Here is a 25,669-nt window from a genome sequence, read left to right as displayed (position 1 = left end):
TTTTTTTTTTTTGGTCTCTGGTTGGCTTGGTGAATCAAACTGAGTTGAAAAATAAACACCTGAGAAAAAACATGGAAAAAAAACCCCTCAAGATTTATTGAAAAGAATTGTTCCGTAGCTGGGTTATGTGGTTCCATGCACTTGAGATGGGGACTGAACGGTCTGGGCACACGGAGTCTGCAAATCCTTCATGAATATGTTGGCTTAGCTTCCTTCCTCCTCAGGAGCACAGATGGTAACTGACTTTCTCTAAGTAAAGCAGGGCCAGTATAATCTTCAGAACCCTCAAGTGTGTGTGTGTGTGTGTGTGTGTGTGTGTGTCTGTGCGTGTATGTGTGTGTATAAAGATTTATTTATTCATCTTGAAAGAGTGACAAAGAAAAAGTGAGACGGATCTTCCATCTGCTGGTTCACTCTCCTGATGGCCATAGTAGCCTGGGCTGGGTCATGCTGAAGAAGCCAGGAGCTTCATCTGGATTTTCCATTTGGGTAACAGGGGCCCAAACAGCAGGGCCATCTTCCAATGCTTTTCCCAGGCCATTAGCGGAAAGCTGGATGGGAAGTGGAGCAGCTGGGACATGAACCGGTGCCCATATGGGATACTGGTGTGGAAGGCAGCACCTCTACCTACTATGTCACATCACCAGCTCCAGATATAGTTTGAGAAGATGCTTTTCTCTATAATCCTGGTTCAAATATAAAGTAAACAAAATTTAACAATGAACAAACATGGATTTTTTTTTTTTGATTACCAGTTTCTTTTTTTTTTTTTTTTTTTGGCACAGTTGGTCTGGCTCATTGTAGTATATATGTATGCATCCATGCATCATTTTAAAAAAACTCTTTAATCCAGCCAATTTCTTGCTGCCATTGAATTTTTTAACCAATCAAGTGTCTCTGAAATGATGTAGCTCATTAGAACAACAAAACCCTAGATCGCCCTCCGTGTGATGACTCTTACTGTTGTCAGCTCTGTTCCTGGGCATGCTCATCCTCCAGTGATGTTTACCTGTTGATGCTGATGAGATACAAAGAAGTCCAGAGAGCTCCTGGATTTGCTTCAGTAATATTCCTCTATTATCAATTACATTTCTCTATTCTCAGTGTTTGCTTATCAAAGCTGCGAAATTGTTACTGATATAACATGGTTAGTGAAGCTACAGATTTTTAGTAGCATTTCCCCAATTTTTTCTTTTGTTTGTCCCAGGATCCAATTCAGCCCATTACTCTGTACTTAATCATCATGTCTATTAAGCCTCCTCTTGGCCGTGACTGTTTGCCTTTCTCCAGTTTTCATGACCTTGAAGCTTTTAAGTGTAAAGCTCAGGTATAGAAAGTCTCTCAGTTTGAGTTTGCCTGAAACTTTCTCATGATTTGACTGGGGTTGTAGATTTCTAGGAAGACCACCACAGAGGTGAAGGTGCCTCTCTCATTGTGTCCTTTTGGAGAGCATGTGATATTGACATAACTTCGTTGTTTTATGTTTAGGTGGAAGACTAGCATCTGGGACACTTTGGAAAATTCCTGGCTAGTCCTTTAGCTACCTACTGTATTGTCTGAGAGCCCATGGATCCTACAGCTCAATTAGATATTGTGGTTAGAACCTTTAGACCCTGTTGGGGCTTGCTATAAACCTACCTTCCTGTCTCAACTCTGGGGCTGCCCTGAGGAGTAGTTGAGTCACAGCACTAGTTTTGTGTATGCTTACCCAGGAAACAATAAAGGGATTTGGGCCTGTCTCAGTGAAGCAAATCTCCAACAGAAAAGGGTATTAGGGGGAACAGGTAGGCCATGCCCATTCTTACCCTTGGCTCCTGGCTGTGATTTCCACCCTATTTGACAAATGACCTAATGGATGTCTGCCATTCTCCAGTAAGGTAAAATCACTCCTCCTACTGTGACAAAGGAGTAATGGAGAGTGCTAGGAGAACTCTTTCTTCTTTGACAAGGGCACAGAATTTTCTCTATGCATGAACCAAAACCAGGAGTGGAGAGGAGAGTTTCCTGCCTCTTTTGTTCAGTAGACTGTGCAATTCAATCATTTAATCAAACATTTGCCTACTCTCTGCTGGTCTCTCAGGATGTGCAGAGGGGATGGGAAGAGTAAGTATTGGTGACTAAAGATGGGAAGGGAAACTTAACTTAAAGCTCTGGAGGTTTGAAGGTAGTCTCAAGTTGTGAATGTGAGGTTATAAGTAGAAAGGGTATTCCCGTGGGTAGGGTGGGTATATTAGTCAGCTTTGCATTACTACAATGAAGTGCCTGTCATGGGCTTCATGAAGTGAAGGAGTTTATTTAGCCCACAAGTTTAGAGATTCAAGGGCATGGCACCCACACCAGTTTAGTTCTTTCTGGGCTCCGTGACGGATGGCAGATGGTGAATGGCAAATGGGAGTGCATGTCCGAGCAAGCCATCACATCTTAAATCAGGAGCAGAGAGAGGCTGAGTGAGGCCCGAATCAGGCTTTCAGAGCAACGTGCTCTAGAGAACCACCAAAGAAATCCACACGAACTGCCTTCGAGAGCATGTCTTCAGTGGCCCAAGGACTTCTGTGAGGCCCTGCTTTAGAAGGTTCTACCTCCTCCCAGCAGCACCATCCCGTGGACCAAGTACCCGACCCATGAACTTTCAGAGGGGACAAAAACCATGTTCAGACCATGGTGGAGGGCAGGCAGCAACTTTGTTGGTAGTAATCCTTGGTCCTGTTTGGTTTCTTCAGCCTCAGATATGAGATAGAATCATGACCCAGTTTTTGATATTTGCCATCAAAGTCTCCTGAGATCCCTTGGGCCTGTGGTTAGTAAGGTTGAGAGGAATTCTTTGTAGCATTGGGAGAGTTGGGTCTGCCTGAGGGAGTAATTGTATCCTGATAACTATTGCAGTGATTTGATCTGTTTTCATACTGGGAGATGAAGGTTGAGAGGTTGGCAATGTACTATCCACAGTAGCCATTAGCCACATGGGGTTGTTGAGCATTTGAATGTGGCTAGTGTCATACTTTGAAAGAAAAATATTTTGGATGTGTTTTTAAAGTTTCTTTTTGTGATTATTGTTAAAAATGGGTTTATTTAGTTGAGATGCAGAGAGGAAGAAAGAGATGCAGCTAGAGATAGAGAGAGAGAGAGAGAGAGAGAGCGCGTGCTCCCATCCATTGGTTCTCTTTCCAGAAGCCTACATTTGGAATTTTGTTAGGCTGAAGTTAGGGAGTCAGGAGTTCAATGCAGGTCTCCCAGTTGGGTCGCAGGGGCCCTATGTTGATAAGAGACTTCAACAATCACCACTGTCTCCTAGAATGCACATTAGTAGGAAGCTGGAATTGGAAGTGGTGCCAGGTCTGGAATCTAAGCCCTTCAATACAGGGTACCAGCATCTCAACCAACATCTTAAACTACTAGGACAAATGCATGCCCTTTTTTTTCCCTGTTAATCTTAAATGTGGCTACTAGAATATTGACAACTGCATATGTAGCTCATTAAATTTCCATTGGATACTCATCGATTAGAGTTTAGGAAGAATATGGAACACAATAAATTGACCTTGTATTCTCCTCTGAGTTCTAACAATATTGGCATTAAAAAGAAAAGCTCCAATTTTCATTAAAAAAAAAGTCTGATTCAGAGGAATTGGCTCATTTCAGATTATTGCTTGGACTGGAGGAGAATCTGACATTTGGTATTTTCATAATTGAGAACATAACTTGCTGACTTAAAAAAAATCACAACATTTTGTGCTGGGCCTTAGGTTCCAGACTTTGAGCCCTTTGGAAATAGGAGTTGTTTCTTTTTCTCTTTCTGCCATCCATTCCCCTTCCAAACCATGTGACAGTACATTGGAGGTGGTTAACTAGCATTTGTTCAAAGACAAAATGACTAAGAAAAGAAAGCTACCTTATATTTATGGTTAGAGGAGGAAAAATAGCCACCTTTATAAGGCAGCCATATTCTTAAGCTACCCAGAGTAAAAGTACATTGATGCAAGTGGTTATTTACTTTTTGATTTAATTTCCATTCTCATCAGGTGTCCCTGTCAGCTCAACTTATGATAAAGAATCTTTTCAAAATGCTTAATCCCACAACCTCTGTAGGTAAGGAGAGACAGAGATAGATACTACTTATACAAATTAATTCCTACTTTTGTCCTGGTATTGCATACAAAGGCCTGTAGACTAGATTTTCTTTTTCCTTTTGTTTGATCCTTTCCAGCACCTATATACAAAATGGTGGATGAGGGCATGATAAAAACTGAGTTGAAGCTTGAGCTAGATAGCTTTTCACCAGATGATTTTATTGTCTCCAACATCTCAATGTGCTAGAGCCTCTGTGAACACATGAGTCACAGGTCTTCACTGTTCCATGATCTTTTCTCTCTTGATTCTTGTTTCTTCCATGCTTGCCCTGGGTCTGGCTGACAATTTTTTTTGAATTTTCAAGAGCCTTCAAGGCAGACTCAGAAACCAGCTGTAGAATAGTCGAAAACAGGTTGCCTTGGTCAGAGGCAACCCTTACAGAATCAGTGTTACCTCCATACCTACAGCTTCATTTTTAAGAATATTTGAAGCCTTGATTCTCCTGTAGAAAAGAATGGAAGAATATGGATGCTTTTGGAGATGTACAGGGCAACTGTAGTAATGGGAAACGTGTTGGCCTTAGAGTCAGAGACTTGTGTTTACTTTCTGGCCTTGTTACTCCAGGCAAGTAAGTTATCATTTTTGTGCATTCATTCCTTCTGTACAGTTTGACCAGTATCTGCTTCACAGGGTTGTTGTATGTTAACGTATGTAGGATACCTATTTCGGAGCCCAGTACTTAGTCTTGATAAATGCTAAATGAATTGATTGTCTTACATATGTCTTGTGACTTTTTTCTGGTGACAGACCATCTTCTTTCTTTGGAGGTGTGGGAGAAGGGCACTGGAGTGAATATGTGGTAAAATCCACTTTTTAATTCTAGCTGTGAGAAAAATAACAGTGGAAATGTGGTAAGCAATTGCATCTGAAAAGCCTGGGCTAAAAGCACTTGATGGATTTGTGCTGGCTTCCCGGTAGACTCGTGTCTGTACTGCCCGCATAGCACAATTAATAGTTATTACTTGAGAAGGAACAAATAAAAAATAAGAGAGCAGGCATAAAAACACCCTTTCATCTTCTTGCACACTGTCCTCTCTGTCAGTCTGTGGAGCCATACCTGTGAATCATCTTGGGAAAGCACAGTGTGGGTGACTAGAAGGAAGATCTTGTGGCTCGTTGCTTACCCACTTCCTGAGCTGGGGAAATGTCTATGCTCATTTTTCTTATCTACTGATGCCTTGTCAATATCTATTACCGTTCACTGTGCATCTTCACACATAAGGGCCTCTTTCTCACATCTTCACTCCAAAGGCATCGCGGTGCGGAGAGCTGGTTACTCTCTGGACAGAACACTCTGTAAAGCAAAGGCAGAATGAAGCTCAGAGGGTAGATGTTGAGACGTGGGAAAGCACTGGTGCAGCAGAGTGGAGCCCTGAGCCTGAATGAGCAAGTGAGCGCCCCATGAAGCACTCAGACCAGGCTTCTTTCATATGGATATGAAATGAATCATGGTTCTGCTACAGGTGACCACGTGACCTTGGGTTCTTCACTCCAATTTTGCCCATTGTCGTCTTGAAGCTAAGTTAGACTAGAAGAGAATGCCAACCTTGAGGATGAATGTCGTGACTGAGCTTCGCACTGTTCTATCTAGGTTCAACTTCTTGGGCATAATGGAAGTAGAAAGGCATGGGGTTCACGGTCTGTTACTGGGTTTGCCTCCAGTTCAGGCAGGAGTGATTTTGGGTGAGCCACACAATGTATCTCTGGGAAACAGTGTGTCACTTTAAAACTAGGAAGAGGGCTATTGTCATATTTAGAGGTGTTTCATGTGCCTGGCATGGAAGAAACTCTCAATAAATGATAAGCATTATTATTATGAACTCTAATCACATGCCATTTCCTTGACCCTTATAGCAGTCGACTGTGATTGTATGGAATGTTACTTGTAAAAGTGCTTTGCTCTAAATAGAAACTACTTAGTTCTATTTATATAGTGTCATTAAAGAAAGCACCACCATGTCCATTTCATTTTCCCTCGTGGGTGATTTATTTTTTAGTCTCCGTTAGTTTCTTCTGTGTGAAATCTCTTAGAATTGGTCCTCTTTTCTGTTATCTACCTTTTGTTAACCCTGAGCCAGACTCTTGTAAGTTCCTGCTTGACTGGTGTTCCATACCCTTTTAGAGTCTTGATTCTCAAAGTGTGGTTTGTAGAGCAGCAGTAATGTCTGGGAGCTTGCTAGACATGCAGCAGTATAACCCCTCCCCAAATCTATAGCATCATGGGACACAACCCCGACCTTGTGGTAGGGCTCTAACTCACTTTATTACCCACCTCGTTCAGAGTACATGGTTGGCTAGGGGGTATGTGTTCTTCCTCCAGAATATTCCCGAATTGTGATTGTCTCACTGTTTTTTGCATACATGTCAATCTATGTTGGCATCCATTACCACGGTTGTGCCTGGAGAGCCTCTAAAATGGCCTCTATATTTTTATGTTTTTTCTCTTGTGTCTCTCCTCCACCTCCTGTAGGGAGATTTTATAAAATTGTTGATTGGATCATATCACATCCCCTTCTCCTAAACTATAAGTGTCTTTTGTGGTACTTAGAAACAATAGACAGACCTTTTCATGGCCTGCTAAGTGCTGTGAAGTGAATTTTTGTCCTCTCCTTTATCTTCTACACCTCACCACTATACTCAATAAGCTATAGACACACTGTATTTGTTCCCACCTGGTATTCATTTGATTCTATACAAAGCTGGCTTGGAATTATCACTCAAAGCTCACTCCAATGCCATCTCCCTCCAGAGCTCTTTCCTAATCATTAGCTGAAGTAGCACTCCTCCCCCTCTCCATCATTTTCTCCCATTATCTTGTTTTATATTCTATGTAGCACTTAAGGTTCTCTGAAAGCGCGATTAGTATGATTATATACATTGCAGGCTGTTTTGGTGAGTGATGTGTCAGTTGTAGTAGTAATGGTGAAGATTTGCTGAACACTTATCATATGCTAGGTACTATGTACAGTGAATTAAATAATTTAAGGTATCATTTCATTTGGATTAGTTCATTCTCTTTAATGAATTCTTGATTTATATTTTTGTCTGCCTTTTGTTTTAGGATGCCACTTCTTTGAGGGTGGAGACCATGGTCTAATTTTTCAAACTATATCCTCAGCCTATGCCTTTACATAGGAAGCTTTGTTCAGGAAATATTTGTTTAGGAAATGAGTGGATCCTTTTATCATTTGGGGACAGATCTACATAGAAAAAAAAGGGTCTTTCGTCCTGTCTTCCAGATTTGTCCTAGGTTTTTCTTGAGTCTCAGAGAGGGAAGTAAGTGTGGGAATTTGATTTAGGATTTTTTTTTTTCTAGTGGCCCTGGGTGCAGATGTCGATCCTGGGATTCATCTGACTATTTTGGGAGAGAGGTTCTTGAGTGGCACCTTAATGAGAAGTCCTTTCTAAAGCTCAAGATTGATGTTAATGCTAGAAATACCAGGGCTCCTCACTTTTACGTTCTTTGTGCGCACATCACTGATGTGCGTATGTGAACCTTTTATTATTATGGACTCAGCCAGCAGTAACCATGGTGAGTAGACCTATCACACAGCATTTTTCTGAGTCAGTTTAAAATGCTGACAATTAAATATACCGTACTCTTTTAAGCAACCCATCAGTCTCCCTTGTTGTCATGGTGACCGGAGTATATTTAGAAATGTGACAAGTACACTGAGTTCAATTGCACTTTTGCCAAAACATAGTTTTGCAGCTAAAATTGAATTTCCTGATTGAAGATCCAAGTCCTGTTAAGGGGGCATGATCATTTCTATACATTTTTCTGGAAGTATAACTTACATCATTCTATTAATTTGGCAGTTAAAGTCTGATCAGGTTAGTAAAGTATTGACACTGAAGTGCTTGTACTTATAGTTGATGAAATAAAATGAAATAAAGGTAGTATCATTCATTTTCCATTAAAAGTAAAATTAGGTCTCACTAATATAATTAGTTTAAGGGTAATTCCTTTATATACTTACAAAGAAATTGTAGGTGAATATACCACATAGGATTCTGTTTCTAACTTAAGGGAGTTTGTCGAAGGGCTCTTCTCTCTCCTGTCAGTAATATTCTTAGCAAGATGAAGCCGTCCTTTTTGTTTTGGTGTGTCTTCAGATTGCTAGGCATCTTATTTGTCCCTAACCGCATTCCTTTTGGATATCAAGTGAGGTAGAGAGATCTAATGAATTTGTCTTTCTGCCCAAACAAAGGAAAAGTCAAAATCTCTCTTGTGTAATCAAGAACTTGGTTTGAATCCTCAGCTCCTTGTCATCCTCTGCCCTGTCAACATAGTGCTGAGATGCTGGTGTGACCTGCTTGCTCACCTGACCACACAGAGCTAAGGGACTTTCGTAGAGGTGGGTCATGATTGTAACCCTGATTTCATCCTGCCCAAGACTTTTTTTTTTTTTTTTTTTTTTTTTTTTTTTTTTTTTTTGTGAGAAACAAGTACTCCTGGAAACTGTGCCATTTCATCTTTCATCTAACACAGTGAGTAAGTTAGCAATTGAGATAGATTCTGAACTTTTGATATGGTGATGTTAGACTGCTTTATATCTTTCAAGAACATTGCAGATATCCTTTTTTTTGGTGAGGGGCATCTTAGTTATAAAAACAATAGAGGGCTGGCGCCGCGGCTCAAAAGGCTAATCCTCCGCCTAGCGGCGCTGGCACACCGGGTTCCAGTCCCGGTCGGGGCGCCGGATTCTGTCCCGGTTGCCCCTCTTCCAGGCCAGCTCTCTGCTGTGGCCCGGGAGTGCAGTGGAGGATGGCCCAAGTGCTTGGGCCCTGCACCCCATAGGAGACCAGGAGAAGCATCTGGCTCCTGGCTTCGGATCAGCGTGGTGCGCCAGCCGCAGCGCGCCGGCCATGGCGGCCATTGGAGGGTGAACCAACGGCAAAGGAAGACCTTTCTCTCTGTCTCTCTCTCTCACTGTCCACTCTGCCTGTCCAAAAAATAAATAAATAAATAAATAAAATAAATAAAATTTACTGAGTGTTTGTTAGATGCTGGGCACGGTAAGCTCTTTAGTGAATCATTTCCTTCGGTGTACACAATAATTGTAGAGTAGGTTTCATTGTCATTCCTATTTTACATTAACAAACAGGTATGGAGATATTTTTGTATCTTGGCAATGAGTATACCCTGAGTAGTAGCAGGGTCTGATAGCATTCCGACCCAGCTACCCCATTATCCAATGTCTGCTCTGTGAAAGGCATACAATGAATGTTTTTTGATGAATGAATGGCCTCCTCGATGATGCGGTTACGTAGATGGTTCAGTGTTTCCAGGGTCTCGCTTTAGTGATTGTTTCAGAAAGATAAAAAGGTAGCAGGGCCTGAAAGTAGAGTTGAGCCACTCTTGATCTTCCCTAATGGCTTAGAACCAAAAGAGAATGGTGCTGGGTATGGAGGGAGTCTAAATCTCATCTCGTCTAATGGTTGCATCTCTGGATTCCTTAAGGTACTTAAAAATGAGCCTTTGTTTATATGGACTAAATGTAATGATACTGCATTACAAACAGAAATAAAAAATAAAAATTATACAAGTATAAAAATTATGCTTTGAAAACAAAAACAGCTAGTGAGGAGTATCTGTATTCTGTCTTTACATTGTTGTGAAATTTTATTTTAATTCAAGTTTATGAAGAAAATCCAGCCTCACAAAGATACCTAGTATGAAAAGGAAGGAAAAGGGGAGACAATTAGAGATTTTTCTTCTTTGATCTTACACCAAAGCTTGACAGTTTTGACACTTACTTGGTAGCTTCCTAAATGGTTAAGTCCAATGTGAAATCTGAAATCAGATTTGAGAGATTTTTATACACTGTTGTATTAAAATCCATTTGTTCAGTTCTCACTGTCCATGGGTCCCCTCCTATGATTCTGTAACATCATATGTTGGCTATTTGGAAACTATGAGTCAGTTAATTTATGTAGATCTTCCAAATGTTAACACATCTCATTTTATGGTGTAAACGGTCATTATCATTAATATCATCACCGATTTCATCAAAAAAGTACTTAAAGTATTAGAAAGATGTCAAGTGCACAGTGGTGGTTGTAAAGTTTTCAAATGATTATTGTCACTTTTACACTTGCATTTTATTGTTGGCAACAAATACTGTTATTTTTCTTGAAATAATGGACTTTCTTGATTTATTTTTAAGGAAATCTCTGGCATAACTTAAGTTTAAAGAGCCATATTTGTCAGTTACTGTTTCAATAAAAATGATGTTTAACAAAGAGTAGTTAGTAACCGGCTCTCACTCCAACACTCACACCAGTGCATTTCCTGGAGACAGCTGCTATAGTGTGGTGGTCAGCAGAAGTGCTTCCTAGGTACTGCGTCTCTTCACACAAAACACTGAAAGGCTGTGCACTAAAACACTGCGCTGTAATATAGTTTTTAGTGCAGTAAGGAGAGTCTTGAGTGAAAGTGGCTTCCCACCCAGGTTTACTGTGTGTCTTGTGGTGAGAAGCACAATGACTATTACTAAAGTTGGGAGCCACTGCCTTGATTCATGTTAAAACTCAGTTTTACCCACTGTTCTTTTTGCAAATAACACAGTGAAAAAGGCTCATTTGATCTTAGACTTACTAGGAAAATGAGTTTGAACATGTGGACTCCTGGAAAGATCTAGAGGATTCCTGCATGTTTGTATATCATTTATTAAGAACTACAAAGATAATCCTGTCCTTTTTTTGACACATGAAAATTTTAGATTTATGGGCTATGATTTGAAGTTCCCATTTATGTATATATTGGGTAATGATCAAATCTGGGTGATTATCTACCATCTCAAACTTTTTTTTTTTTTTTGTGGTGAAGTATTCAAAATCCTCTCCTAGCTGCTCTGAATTAAAAATGCATTATTCAATACGTGATTATTGATGATAATCATCCTGCTGTGTAATAGTACACCAGAATGTAGTCTGTGTAGCTATAGCTTGTGCCCATGGACATCTCTCCCTTTCCCCATTCCTTCTCTAGTCTCTGGTCACCAATGATTCCACTTTCTACTTCAATGAGATTTACTTTTTGTATTACTCCTGTGAGTAATATCATGGAGTACTTTGTTTCTGTGTTGGGCATATTTCATTTAAAGTAATGTCCTCTGAGTCTGACCATGCTGTTGCAGATTATAAGGGTGAATTTTTTTTATAATGGTTGATTAGGAAGTAGTCCATTATATGTGTATGTTGTGTGTCTGTGGGTGTGTGTGCATGTGTGTATATATATATATAATTTTATGCATCCATTTGTTGTGATATATATCTATTTAGTACACGCACACACTGACACATACCCATGAGATCTTCAAAAAATTCATGGAAAATGAATGTTATGAAAGAATGCTGCATAAATTTCAATTTTTTTGCACCAGAATAAACTTAATTCTTATTTTCACTTTTCTACAAAATTTTTGAAGTCCCTTTTTGTGTGTGTGTATGTGTGTGTGTGTATATTCAGCTTTTAAAAAGAAGGAAGTAAGGGTATTTTATGTAGTGGTTAAGCTGCTACTTTGGATGCTCACATCCCATATCAGAGTCCCTGGGTTTGGGTTATGGCTCTGTTTTTTGGTTTCAGCTTTCTGCCGAAGCAGACCCTGGAAATTGGCAGGTTGATGGCTCAGCTATTTGGTTTTCTACCACCAATGAGGGAGACCCAGATTGAGTTTCAGGTTTCTGGCCTTAGGATGGTCCACACCCAGCTGTTGCGGGTATTTGAGGAGTGAAATGGCAGATGGGGGCTCTATCTATTTCTCCTTCTCTCTCTTTCTCCAAATAAATTAATAAAATAGTTAAGGGAGTACTGACACTTGCTACCACATGGTTTGACCTGGAAGATATTGTGCCAATTGGAATAAGCATTAAAATAAATAATGCATGAAGGGGCCAGTGCTGTAGCATAGTAGGCTAAGCCTCCAACTGGGACACTGGCATCTCCCTATGAATGCTGGTTCATATCCCAGCTGCTCCTCTTCCAATCCAGCTCTCTGCTATGGCCTGGTAAAGCAGGAGAATATGGCCCAAGTACTTGGGCCTCTGCACCCATGTGGGAAACCCAGAAGAAGCTACTGGCTCCTGTCCTCAGATTGGCCCAGCTCTGGCTGTTGCAGCCATTTAGGAAGTGAACTAGCAGATCAAAGACCTTTCTCTCTGTCTCTCCACTCTCTGTAATTCTACCTCTAAAATAAATAAATAAAAATCTTAAAGCATGATCTCGTATATAGATATAAATTATAACAATAGCACTGTTGAGCAGTGGTTTTTAGTGTCTAGAGAGAAGAGATATGGGAAGACATTGGTCAAAGGATATAGAGGTTCAGTTATGAAATTATGATAAATAATATCTGGAGCTCTAATATAAAGCATGGGAATGATAGTTAAAATGCTATATTGTGAATGTTAAATTTGCCAAGGGGCTAGATCATATATTAAATTTTGTCCACATATGTATACAAAGATGGTAATTGTATAGAGTTGACTAACATGTAAATTAGCTGGGTCATGGTCATTCCACAGTATACATATATCAAAACATCACATTGTACAAAAATTGTATATATTTATGGTATACATCAATACTATATTAATATATACAAAATTTTTATAAAAGACAAGTAATTCAGTTCTTTCATCTTACAAAAGAGGTTAGCAGAAAGACATCTGCTCAAGGTGTATAATGAATTAGGGACAGTGCTAGAACCAGATCCAATTAGTCTCTTGATTTCTTGCTTCAGTTTCAGATATTTCATGATAACTAACTTCTTGCTCAAAGATGGTGATGAAAAATATATGTAATTATTAAACTTAAGAATGAGTCACTTTTTTCTAGTATTAAACACTGCATATTTTCTCTACTTGCTACTCACCATATCCTTTCACTTTTCAGTAGTAATCAAGGTTGCATCTTTAAACACAATAGGTTTTGTCTTTGGCAAGTCTGGGAAGGAAGTTACAGAAGCATTTGAATGCTTACTCATTTTCTGGGCAAGATGGAGAGTTCTAGCTTTGTATGGAAGAAAGAATCAATGAGTTTGCATTGAAGGACACACTTCTCTAGATTAAATTAGTTAAAAGTCACAGGAAACAAAATTGTCCACACAATTACACTCTTTTGTATCACTGCAAGTCATCTCATGAGACAGCCTACCTCTGTTCTTTTATTCTCCATCAAAATTCCTGTTTCTTATTGTCCTTTCCCCTCCCCCTCCTTTCCACCTTCCTTTTGTTGCCTACAGGAGGGAAGTTGCCTAATAAATACTTCTCTTAATGTTGCTTTGACTAAGGTGAGATTTTATGCAATCTCTTTCTTTCAGCAAAGACTGGCCAGACTGTGAAACTGTGCTAAAAAATGTTGTTGAAGCCAATAGAACTGACCCATAGACTGCATGTCCTCTTTAATACCTCTCTTCTGTTTTATAGATTTTTGGGGAGATCAAGGGGATTGCATGTGGTAATGTATATGAACATATATGAATAAATCTTAGAAATCATGAAAGCATACTTGTTGACTCAAATTACTATTTTCAAATGAATTGGATGTTCTGTATAAAATACCAGTTTTCCTACTTTTCTAATACTCAGTTGTCTTTTTCCACTTGTGAGCTATTTGAACCTAACTTTGCTGACTTCTTTCTGATTGTTTTTTGGTGTCTTGTCTTACTATTCCAAAACGAGGCCTGATTTGACCTTATACTATCCTTATGGATTAGCTCTTCACCAATCCTGGGCCTTTGGTGATTTACTTCCTTTCCAGCTCCCACTGTTGGACTCGGAAACCTCTTAAACACAAAGTTGCAATGCCAGTCTTGGAATGCATACTCCCTCCTCCTACCAGATATCACCCACACCTTCTCCAACAGATGGCCATTTAGCCTTTATTTAAACACTTTCAGTTCTTTGAGGGGTAATTTATTCTACTGCCAGACAGCATCATTTTGAAAGTTGTCCTTCGTATTTTTCTGAAACTAGATCTCCCATTGTTTCATCCCAATATTCTAAAGTTGCATATTTTCAAAAAATATATATGGCTTACTCATGACATGTCCTCCAATATTCAAAGATAGCTTTAATTCTCTCTGTATGCTTCTTTGTTCAGACTTTTTCTTGCCACCTGCATGCCTAGAACACTTTTGATACTTATGTTCTTTGTACTTTCCTCATTTCTTCATTTCCTTACAGATTTTCATAATGCTTTCTAACTCCTTAAAGTCTGTTTCTCTTCTCTGACACTATGCTAGTTACAGTGTGAGTTTGTGTGTCTAAAAGCTGAGGAATGAATTCTAGTACCCATACTCATTAGATGTGTGAATTCACAGTTGAAGAACTAAGACTTGAAAGTGGATGTAATAATGATTTCCTAGAGTAGGAAGGATTACAGTATGTAAAATGTTTGACTCAGTTGCTGAAACATATGTTTAATAAATATTATCTTTAATTCCCATTTTATTAATTTATTTGTAGGTTGTGGATTAACATGAAAACCTTTGTATTTTATTGGATTTAGTGCAGTATTTCAGCAGATGTACACAGCAAAACCAGTTGTATACCAGGCAATTAGCCCTTCCTTTTCCTTCATCATGGGCTATAGCTACCTGACTCCTCTGTGAACACCAGAGCCCACTACCTTCACCTGACTGTTTGGTACCCACTATATCATCTCTCTCATCCCTTGAACCTACCTAACCTCTAGTAATCATTATTTCAGTAAAATAGTAATCATTGTTTTAGATTTATATTGAATAATTTTTTTTATGGCTCCCATATGTGAGAGAAAACATGCAGTAGTTGACTTTTTGTGTCTGGCTTATTTCACTTAAAACGATGATGGCCACTTCTATCCATTTTGTCTCAGGTGTCGGAGTTTCATTCTATTTTGTGATAGGTAACATTCTATTGTGAATGACTCCAATTAAAATGGTTATTAGGTAAATGATAAAAAATAACAAGTGCTGGTGAACATATGGAGAAAAGGGAACTATGATACACTTTTGGTGGGAATGCAAATTAGTACAACCATTATGGAGAATGGTATGGAGGATCCTCAGCAAACTAAAAGTAATCTACTGTATGAACCAACTATCCCACTTTTGGGAATATATCGGATGGAAATGCTATCAGTATTTGAAAGATATTTGCACTATCATGTTTATCACAGTACTTGTCACAATAGCCAAGATCTGGAGTCAACCTAAATGTCCATCCATGGATGAATGAGTAAAGAAGATGTGGTATATGATTACTTCTGTTGTCTTTTATCCGTCCAGAGATTTCTATTTTTTATATAGATGCACTTGGCATTTAGAATTTATTTTAAGAGTTCCTTTGTCATGGTGTCTCTCCTCTTTCCCCTTCTATGGATGTTATTAGTATCCATTCTACAAAAATTCTTATTTCTAGATTTATTTCCCTTTTTATTTTGTATATAGAACAGAACTTTTTTTTAGCAAATATTGTTTTTCTCTATGAATTTTCTCCATGCTGCCTACATTTCTACTCATGTTCAGCTTTTGTTTTCTATGAAACCATTTACTCACCCTTAAAATGGGATAATGATAAATGGCTTATTGTAAATTGTCTCATTCTTCACTGAACCCCTAACTTAGGGTTACTTAATAACTTTTGTAAGCATTTAGTTGAATAATACATCTTGATAAATTAAATGCTCAGTTAATTGCAATTCAATAAACTAACATCCTATATATATTGGGCTAGGTATTAAGTTGTTACATAGAATGTTATTCATCCATCCACCAATCTAGCCATCCATCCATCCATTTATTCATTCAGTGAACATTTTTTGAGTACCTGTTAAGGAACAGGTGTTGTACTTAGAGTAGGATTCAAGGAATGAAGCTATACAACAAACTGTCTTTAAGATGCATGATATACTAAAGTGCTAAGGCCATGTGACAATTTTAGTGGTAGAGATATGAAAGCAAGCATTATGGTAGTTTTAAAAGGAACCGCTTTGTACAACTCTTTTTGGGTCCAGAAAGTCTTCACATCAGAGCTAACACTTAGAGCTTGCTGAAGAGCTCGTGTTCAACTAGAAAGACAGAACACATACTAGGGTTTGCAATGTTTGGTTATAAAACCATTTTTGTAAGAAGCAACTTAAAGGATCCATGTGTTACTCTTGACTCCCTCTTCTGCTGCAGTTGCATGCATGCAACATTTTCCATTTTTCTATAAAATTTTGGAGGCCTAGAATCAACACAATAACACACTTTGGGGACCTAAAATTTACATTAATGCATATTTCTGTATTTCCAAGTAGGAATAGCAACATAGACACATAGAAATAATCTTATGATGCTAGGTTGCCTTATAGAGTATTTCACTATCATCTCATTTACTTGGGATTCCTGAGTGCCATATGCATTGTTTCTGATAGATATTAACGCAAAAATTAGCAGTGAGAAACTATACATAGAAGATTTTAAAATATTTTTTCCTCTATCCCAAAAGTGATCATGCTGTATTGTCTGATTTAATTGATCACAATACCAAGTTTGCCCATAATCCGGTGTATAGAAAGGAGTCCCTTTATTGCAGAAGATTGCTACCAGTACTAACACTAATTATACTTCATTGGGTTGCATTGAAGAGCAGTCAATTAGTCTGTGTGGAAGCAACAATGTATATAGCTTTTGTCAATAATTATAAATAAAAATGTAAATTTTCAGTGCCCAAATGGCTATTCCAGTGAAGGTGAACTTAATTTCATTAATTCATTCTTATTAGTCTCCCCAAACTTTCTGAGGTAGCTTTCTGTCTTAATACTTTGTTTACCCCAAAGTGCCTGCTGACAAATGCTACATGCCCATTGAGAACTTGTTGATGGATTTTTTTTCCCCAAAGAACAGTCTTACATTGCTTGGTGACAGGGATACTTTCCTGAGCAATGTGTTGTTTGGTGATTTATTGTATGAATATCACCGAGTGTACTAAAGAAACGTAAATGATACCACCTTCTACACATCAAGCGTATATGGTGCGTATTTATATGGTTTAGCCTATCATTCCTAGGGCCATGATGCAAAGAAGAACGTGAACTTAAGTGCAAGAGAAGATGATGCTATCATAAAGAGAATAATCAGAAATTGCTATAAAGAGCTATATGCCAACAAATAGGGTAACCTAGAAGAAATGGAGATTCCTGGACACATACAGCCTGCCTAAGTTGAGCCATGAAGACATAGAAAACTTAAACAACCCCATAATCAAGATGGCAATTGAATCAGTTATAAAGACCCTCCCAACAAGGAAAAGCCCAGGACTGGGTAGCTTCACAGCTGAATTTTAGCAGACATTTAAAGAAGAACTAATTCCAATTCTTCTCAAGCTATTCAAAACAATCAAAAGGGAGGGAATCCTCCCAAATTCTTTCTGTGAAGCCATCATCACCTTGATTCCTAAACCTGAAAAAAATGCAACTGAGAACTACAGACCAATTTCCCTGATGAACATAGACGCAGAAATCCTCAAATTTCTAGCCCACCGAATCCACAACACATCAGAAATATCATTCACCTGGACCAAGTGGGATTTATCCTTGGTATGCAGCAATGGTTCAACATTTGCAAATCAATCAATGTGATACATTACATTAACAAACTGAAGAACGAAAACCATATGATTATCTAATAGATGTAGAGAAAGCATTTAATAAAATGCAACACACTTTCATGATGAAAACTAAACAAATTGGTTATAGAAGGAACATTCCTTAACACAATCAAGGCAATCTATGACAATCCCACCAACAGCGTCCTATAGAGTGGGGAAAAGTTGGAAGCATTCTTACTGAGATCCGGAACCAGACAAGGATGCCCACTCTCACCATTGCTATTCAGTATAGTCCTGGAAGTCTTAGCCAGACTAATTATGCAAGAAAAAGAAATCAAAGGAATATACATTGTGAAAAAGGAAGTCAAACTATCCCTATTTGCAGATGACATGATTCTATATATAGGGAATCTAAACTCCACCAAGACTACTGGAACTCGTAGAAGAGTTTGGTAAAGTAACAGGATATAAAATCAATACACAAAAATCAACAGCCTTTGTATACACAGACAATGCCATGGCTGAGAAAGAACTTCTAAGACAAATCACATTCACAATAGCTACAAAGTAAAATCGGATAGCTTGGAATAAATTTAACCAAGATGTCAAAGATCTCTACATTGAGAATTATAAAATATTAAAGAAATAAAGATACAAAAAATGGAAAAATCTTCCTGTTCATGGGTTGGAAAAATCAATGTCATTAAAATGTCCATACTTCTGAAAGCAATTTACAGATTCAGTGAGATAACAATCAAAATACCAAAGACATTCTTCTCAAATATAGAAAAAATAATGCTGAAATTCATATGGAAACAGGAGACCCAGAATAGCTAAATCAATCTTATACAAGAAAAAAAAAAGAGGCATAACAATACCTGATTTCAAGACATACTACAGGACATCTGTAATCAAAACAGCCTGGTACTGGTACAAAAACAGATGAATAGACCAATGGAACAGAATAGAAATGCCAGAAATCAATCCAAGCATCTACAACCAACTTATATTTGACAAAGGAGCTAAAATCAATCCCTGGAGGAAGGATATTCTCTTCAACAAATGGTGCTGGGAAAAATGGATTTCCACATACAGGAGTATGAAGCAAGACCCCTATCTTACACCTTATACAAAAATCCACTCAAAGTAGATTAAAGATCTAAATCTACATTCCAATACCATCAAATTATTAGAGAATGTTGGGGAAACTGTGCAAGGCATTGGCACAGGTCTTTTTCTTGGAAAAGACCCCAGAGGCACAAGCAATCAAAGCCAAAATTAACAAGTGGGATTACATCAAGTTGAGAAGCTTCTGTACTGCAAAAGAAACACTCAAGAAAGTGAAGAGACAACCCACAGAATGGGAGAAATTATTTGAAAACTATGCAACTGATAAAAGATTAATAACCAGAATATATAAAAAGATCAGGAAACTCAACAGCAAAATGAACAACCCATTGAAGAAATGGGTAAAGGACTCAAACAGATATTTTTCAAAAAGGAAATCCAAATGATCAATATACATATGAAAAAATGCCTAGGATCACTAGCCATCAGGGAAATACAAATCAAAACCACAATGAAGTTTCACCTCACCCATTTTAGAATGGCTTTCATACAGAAATCAACAAACAACCTAATCCATTGTTGGTGGGAATGTAAACTTTTAGAACCACTATGGAAGACAGTATGGAGATACCTCAGAAATCTGAATATAGACTGACCATATGACCCAGCCATCTCATTCCTTGGAATTCATTACCCAAGGGAAATGAAATCAGTAAATAAAAGTTATCTACACCCCTATGTTTATTGCAGCTCAATTTACAATAGCGAAGACATGGAATAAACCCAACACATCAACTGTAGACTAGATAAAAAATTATGGGATATATACACTATGGAATTCTACAAAGTGGTAAAAAAATGAATTCCAGTCATTTACAACAATGGATGAATCTGAAAAACATAATATTTAGTGAAATAAGCCAGTCTCAAAGGGACAAATACCATATGTTCTCCCTGATCTGTAATAACTAATAGAACACCTAAAAGCAATCTGTAGGATTAAAATTGGCACTTGAATAGCCCTTGTCTTGACTGTTGAGGAACAGGGTGGTTTTTTTTCTTTTGTATACTATGTTAACTCTTTATTTAACAGAGTTAAACATGTGTGTAAAGTTAATTGAAGATAGCATTTCTTTTTCACTCAGATCTATCAAGAGAAGTGTTAAAGTCAAGATGTGTGAAGCTGCTGGTGGTGTAACATAGCTTACTATTTTACAGTAAACATTTTTTAATAAGTAGAAGGAATAACCTCTAAAATAATGACATACTGTTTTGCATAAGAAGTATAGTAAATACACAAATCAATACTATAGTCACTTAATATGTTTTATGTGTTGTATGTAATTGTATTGCTACCCATTGATGCAACTGGCAGTACAGTAAGTTTGTTTGAACTAGCAGCACCACAATATGAGGAATGTATTCACTATGACATCACTAGGGGATAAGAACTTTTCTGCCCCTTTATAATCTAATTCAAGACCACTGTCCTATATGTGATCTATTGTTGATCAAAACCTCATTATGCAGTGCATGACTGTACTGATCTAAAAATCCAGTGCTGGAACTTTGAACGCTACTTACATTTTTACTTAGAATTCCTAAAGGCTGTCTTTGAATTTCTAGATTGTGAGTTCCATTGATAGGACACTTATAAATATCACATTAACGTTTAACATTACCTTTAGGCCAAAGCAATTTACTTTTTAAAAATCTGATTAATCCCAACACAATCAGCCAGGATGTCAGAAGATTTCAGTGCCTCTGATCAATGCTGACAGGCGAGGAAATTAAAATCAGGGAGGGAAGCAATTAAATACTGGCAAACATTACTTTAATGAGACAATCAAGTCATTCATAAGATATGGAATATGTTCTTTTCTTGATAAGTATTTTAGTGTGGCAGGTGAGAGGGTGCATTTGAAAGTATTCTTTGAATGGGATTTGATGACTGGAGTGGAGGGCATTGCATGTTTGATGCAGTCAAAGGCACCCATTAATAACAAACATTTTAGTTACTTCTGGGGATGTATTTCCATGTTTAAAATTGTGCAGTTCTAACAAATGTTAACATTGATAATTTCTTTACCATTAACATAGATAATCTTTATCTTTGCTCTATGATATTTACAAAAATGCACAAAATGTAGGCACAGTGATTCTTAGTCTTTTTGCAATGGTTTAGGTTTTTTGCATGGATAAGGTTGCTGGATAAAGAGTGTCAATTTGTTAAGTCAACAACAGGAGTCACTGTGCACTTACTCCTCATGTAGGATCTTTGTCCTTAGTGTGCTGTACATTGAGATTTAATGCTATAACTAGTACTCGAACAGTATTTTTCACTTTATGTTTCTGTGTGGGAGCAAACTGTTGAAATCTTGACTTAATGTATGCTAAACTGATCTTCTGTATATAAAGAGAAACGAAAATGAATCTTGATGTGAATGGAAGGGGAGAGGGAGTGGGAGAGGGGAGGGTTGCGAGTTGGAGGGACGTTATGGGGGGAAGCCATATTTTGGAAATTTATATTCATTAAATAAAAGTTTTAAAAAAATGGAAATGTATACTTCATACAAGTTCTAATAAAAGATTTGCAAATCATAGTACCAAGATCAAAACCCAAGTCTTGTCTTCTAGTGTTCTTTTCAATATAATGTCCTCTCTTTGGAATGAGCATCAAGGTCAACAGGGATACCCAGTTATATTTTATTGGCTTAGTGAAAGTTTGTTTGTTTTTGACAGGCAGAGTGGACAGAAAGAGAGAGAGAGAGAGAGAGAGAAAGGTCTTCCTTTGCCGTTGGTTCACCCTCCAATGGTCGCGCTGCAGCCGGCACACCACGCTGATCTGATGGCAGGAGCCAGGTACTTTTCCTGGTCTCCCATGGGGTGCAGGGCCCAAGCACCTGGGCCATCCTCCACTGCACTCCCGGGCCATAGCAGAGAGCTGGCCTGGAAGAGGGGCAACCAGGACAGAATCTGGCGCCTCGACTGGGACTAGAACCCGGTGTGCCAGCGCCGCTAGGCGGAGGATTAGCCTGTTGAGCTGCGGTGCCGGCCCAGTGAAAGTTTTATATTTTTCTTTTTTATTTTTTTTTAAAGATTTAGTTATTTGAAAGGCAGAGTTAGAGAGAGAGCGTGCACGAGTGAGTGCTTCCATCCGTTGGTTCACTCCCCAAATGGCCGCAATGGGTAGGGATATGCCAATCTGAAGCCAGGAGCCTGGAGCCTCTTCCAGGTCTCCCCACATGGGTGCAGGGGCCCAAGGATCGGGCCATCTTCCATTGCTTTCCCAGGCCACAGCAGAAAGCTGGATCAGAAGTGGAGCAGCCGGGACTAGAACCAATGCTCATATGGAATGTTGATACCGCAGGTGGTGGCTCTACCCACTATGCCACAGTGCTGGCTGGCCCTGAAAGTTTTTTTTGTTTTGTTTTTTTTACAAAGCTCTGTCATATTTGCTCATTTATACTATGACACTAACAAAATATGAAGTATTAGGTATTTTTAGGCTTGTCTAATGCTTCTTTGTCATAATTTGTTATAATTTTTGTTCATAATGTTAGGATCAGCATCCTGCTTCAGATTTGTCTTGTGGTGTTTTAGTGGGTTCAGAGGATAAAATGGCTTGTGAAAACTCCATTGAACAGACCCCTTTCCCTGCTCTTATTTCCCATGTCCTTCCATTTCTTTTTACTATTTCCTAATCCCTGTCATTTTTCTTGCTTCTCCATTTTTTCTCAGCTTCCTTTAATTTGTTTTTCTTTTCCCAAATTACAGTAGAAATTATTAATAGCCCTATCACAATATCATCTAGGTTTGGTAGGTCTAGCTTTGCATGGTTAATAATAACTTGAAGTTTTGTAAGTTTGAGGTTGATTTATACGGATTTATATAATTTCAGCTGAAATTGCTTCTGGAGGTGAGAACCTTTTTCTTGGGAGAGGATGAATGGTTTGACAAAAGTATGTAGACATGCCAGATTCTGGGTCCACAGTCGTGAAATACACAGAGACAGCCAAGAACAACTGGGTTCAGTACCAAGCGGCTAGTGTGGGATTTGTCAGTTGCCCCAGATGTCTTTGTGCATTGATGGCAACTACATTGCATTATGAAATACACAGGAGCTTTTGAGGACACGTGATAAGCAAATCCTGGGAAGAGGACTGGGGACCTTTATAGCTAGAAAACTTAAGGAGGGACTTAGTGATGAAGGACCCAGCGCAACATCTCACCGGTGCAGATTCTAGTTCTTTCTGTGGCTTATGTTTCAACACTTTGCTGGAAGAACTGCATCTCTGAAACTTCACTGGGGAGACCTCAGCAGGTGCTCATGGTAACCCTGCCTTGAACACGTCTTCTGCCTCAGCCTAGTAATGTGTCACCTTCTGGTTAGACCACAGATGGTGAAGTCTTTTCTCTCGCCTTTCACTTGTGACTGAAGTCAACATAAATGTGCTTTCGTAATTGAATTTTATATTATACACTCTGTGTTCCCTTCCTGATGTTCAGTTACTCTCTTTAAATGGCAGGCTCCAACTAGGAAGCTGCAGCATGGGACTGCGATGGTGCTTCCTGGTTTTAGTATCCAGATATCTGCTCATTATTAAGTATGTGATCTTTGAAGTTTGATTTCTACACTTATAAAGTCAGTATCCTAGGGTCTCATTGGAGTTGCCATGTGAGTGATTTGAGTTCTAATGTCATATTTCTAAGCCGTAAAACAAAGAATAACATTAAAGTAAGGTTAATGTTTTGATTTTTGGTGGCAGATAATGAGCTTCTTGCAGGGCGTCTTGTCAGCCATGTTCTTTTCTTAATTTGATTTGAGTCCTTTATGAAAACAGGATATTTCATCGAAACTTTCCAGGGGCCTTGCCTTTCTCAATAAATCTGTCCATTCTATTAAAACACGTTCCCTTTACTTATACAGTCCGGTTGGAAGCTCCATCTCTCTTCTGAACCTCTCTGATTATAGGCCCAGACTTTCAATTTGTGATGCATCAGCAGATCTTCCAGCTAAAGCAGTGACTCTTTTGGGGGTGGGGGCTTGGGATTTTAAAATGTTGACACCCTGTCTCTTCTAATGAAAAGTTCTTGATTGTGTTGGTTTTTAGATCAGTTGTGTGAGAGTGACCTAGGTAAATATTATGGTCTTTTAAAACCAGAGAATATGAATGAAAAAAATACCCAGCCCAGAGATACTCTTTTTTTTTTTTTATAAAAAAAGATTTATTTATTTATTTGAAAGCCATAGTTATACAGAGAGAAAATGAGAGGCACAGAGAGAGGGAGGGGGAGGGGGAGAGAGGGGAAAGGAGGAGGAGTGGGGAGAGGGAGAGAGGTCTTCCATCTGCTGGTTTATTCTCCAGTGGCTGCAGTGGCTGGAGCTGTGCTGATCCAAAATCAGGAGCCAGGAGCTTCTGAGTCTCCCACGTGGGTACAGGGGCCCAAGGACTTGGGCCATCTTCTGGTGGTTTCCCAGACCATAGCAGAGAGCTGGAGCAAAAGTGGAGCATCCTGGACTCAAACCGGCACCCACATGGAATGCTGGCACTGCAGGCGGTGGCTTTACCTACTATGCCACAGCGTTGGCCCCCAGAGATAATCTTTAGCATTGTATGTGCATAACATTATTCTGTGTTCGTATAAGGATGGGATCTCAGGAAGAAATGTTAGAATATTCTATACCACTGCAGGCACACACTATGGCATAAAATCTTCCAGAGCAAAAGTAGACACTATAATCCTCATTTACATATGAGGAAATTGCCCCCTAGAGTTCAGTCACTTAAATTCATTGATAAAAGTTGGGTAATTGTGTCTGGCTCTGCACCCCATGTGGCTTTCCCACTTCCTCATGTCATCAAATAGCTGGTTCTACTTGATTCTTGCCCTTCCACAAGCCTTGTGGCCCAAGTCAGTGAGTTGTGTGACCTTGTGTTTGTCCAGTTTAATAATTTAGGAGAATCTAAGTTAGAAATGAAAGAGCCCTGGGCTAGCATGCAGAGCCCTGGGTCCCAGTCATACACTCCGCCGCATACTATACTGTGCAGTCTTGGAGATGTTGCTTGCCTTCCCCCCCCCTTTTTTTTTTAAATTTTTATATATCTGAAAGACAAAGGGAGACCAAGAGATATTGATCTTCCTATTTACTGGTTCATTCCCCAAATGCTCGCCACAACTGGAGCTGGACCAGGTTGAAGCTAGGAGCCAGGAACTCATTCTGGGTCTCCCATGTGGGTAGCAGGGAACCAAGTGCTTGGGCCATCACCTGATGCCTCCTAGGCTCGAGCAGGAAGTTGAAATCAGAAGCAGAACCAACAGTAGGACCCAGACATTTTGAAAAGAGATGTGGGTTTCCCAGCTGGTGCCTTAGGTGCTGTGCCAAGTGCTTGTCCCCACTTACCTTTCCTAAACCTCAGCTTCTGCATTTGTAAAGTGAGGGCAACCATACCCCTCTCACATGGTAGTGATGAGAGAGGTCAGCTGCTTCCTTCCTTTCCCTGGGAGAGCTTCTGGTTCCATCACCTATGAAGTGAGTAGAATCATCTCTTCCTGCTTCCCCTTAGGGTTTTGATGGAGTAAAAATAATGGAAATGAGGATGTTTTCTAAAACAAGAAGCTGCTATAGAGATAATGAAGTTCTGGTTGTTAATGAATATAGAATTAGTGCCCAACACTAACTTTCACCCATTTCATTTACAGACACTAGCGCTGCAGTTGTGTGTGCACTGATCCTGTAAGAGCCAGCCATCTGAGGTAAGAGACGACTGGCATCTGTACGTTTGTGGAATGCCAGTAGGCACTGGAGTCAGTAATGGTTATGGTTGATTTCACTCATAATAGAAGAAATACAAAGGTGCTTCATGAACAACAGAACCCGTAAAATGGC

General features: G+C 39.0%; 1 protein-coding gene across 36 annotated transcripts in view; it reads left to right on the top strand.

The window, feature by feature from the left end:
• Window positions 1-25,669, top strand: part of LPP (LIM domain containing preferred translocation partner in lipoma) — a 736,836-nt gene that overhangs the window by 161,546 nt on the left and 549,621 nt on the right. For 25 of the 36 annotated variants that reach the window (XM_070072379.2, XM_089330868.1, XM_051859193.3 and 22 more), the window contains one exon: window positions 25,483-25,536. The exons of 1 other annotated variant lie outside the window; for it this stretch is intronic. The gene's annotated coding sequence lies outside the window, so the exon portion shown is untranslated. Of the gene's footprint in view, window positions 1-8,390; window positions 8,487-25,482; window positions 25,537-25,669 lie in introns of all 36 variants that reach the window. 10 more of the 36 variants (XM_089330889.1, XM_070072381.2, XM_070072377.2 and 7 more) reach the window with 1 other exon arrangement.

Source organism: Oryctolagus cuniculus, chromosome 4 (assembly GCF_051225735.1).
Source record: "Oryctolagus cuniculus isolate XC-2025 breed Fujian yellow rabbit chromosome 4, ASM5122573v1, whole genome shotgun sequence".
NCBI classification, from domain to species: Eukaryota; Metazoa; Chordata; class Mammalia; order Lagomorpha; family Leporidae; genus Oryctolagus; species Oryctolagus cuniculus.
Note: the sequence above shows the minus strand (reverse complement) of the source record. Positions and strands in the feature narration are given on the sequence as shown.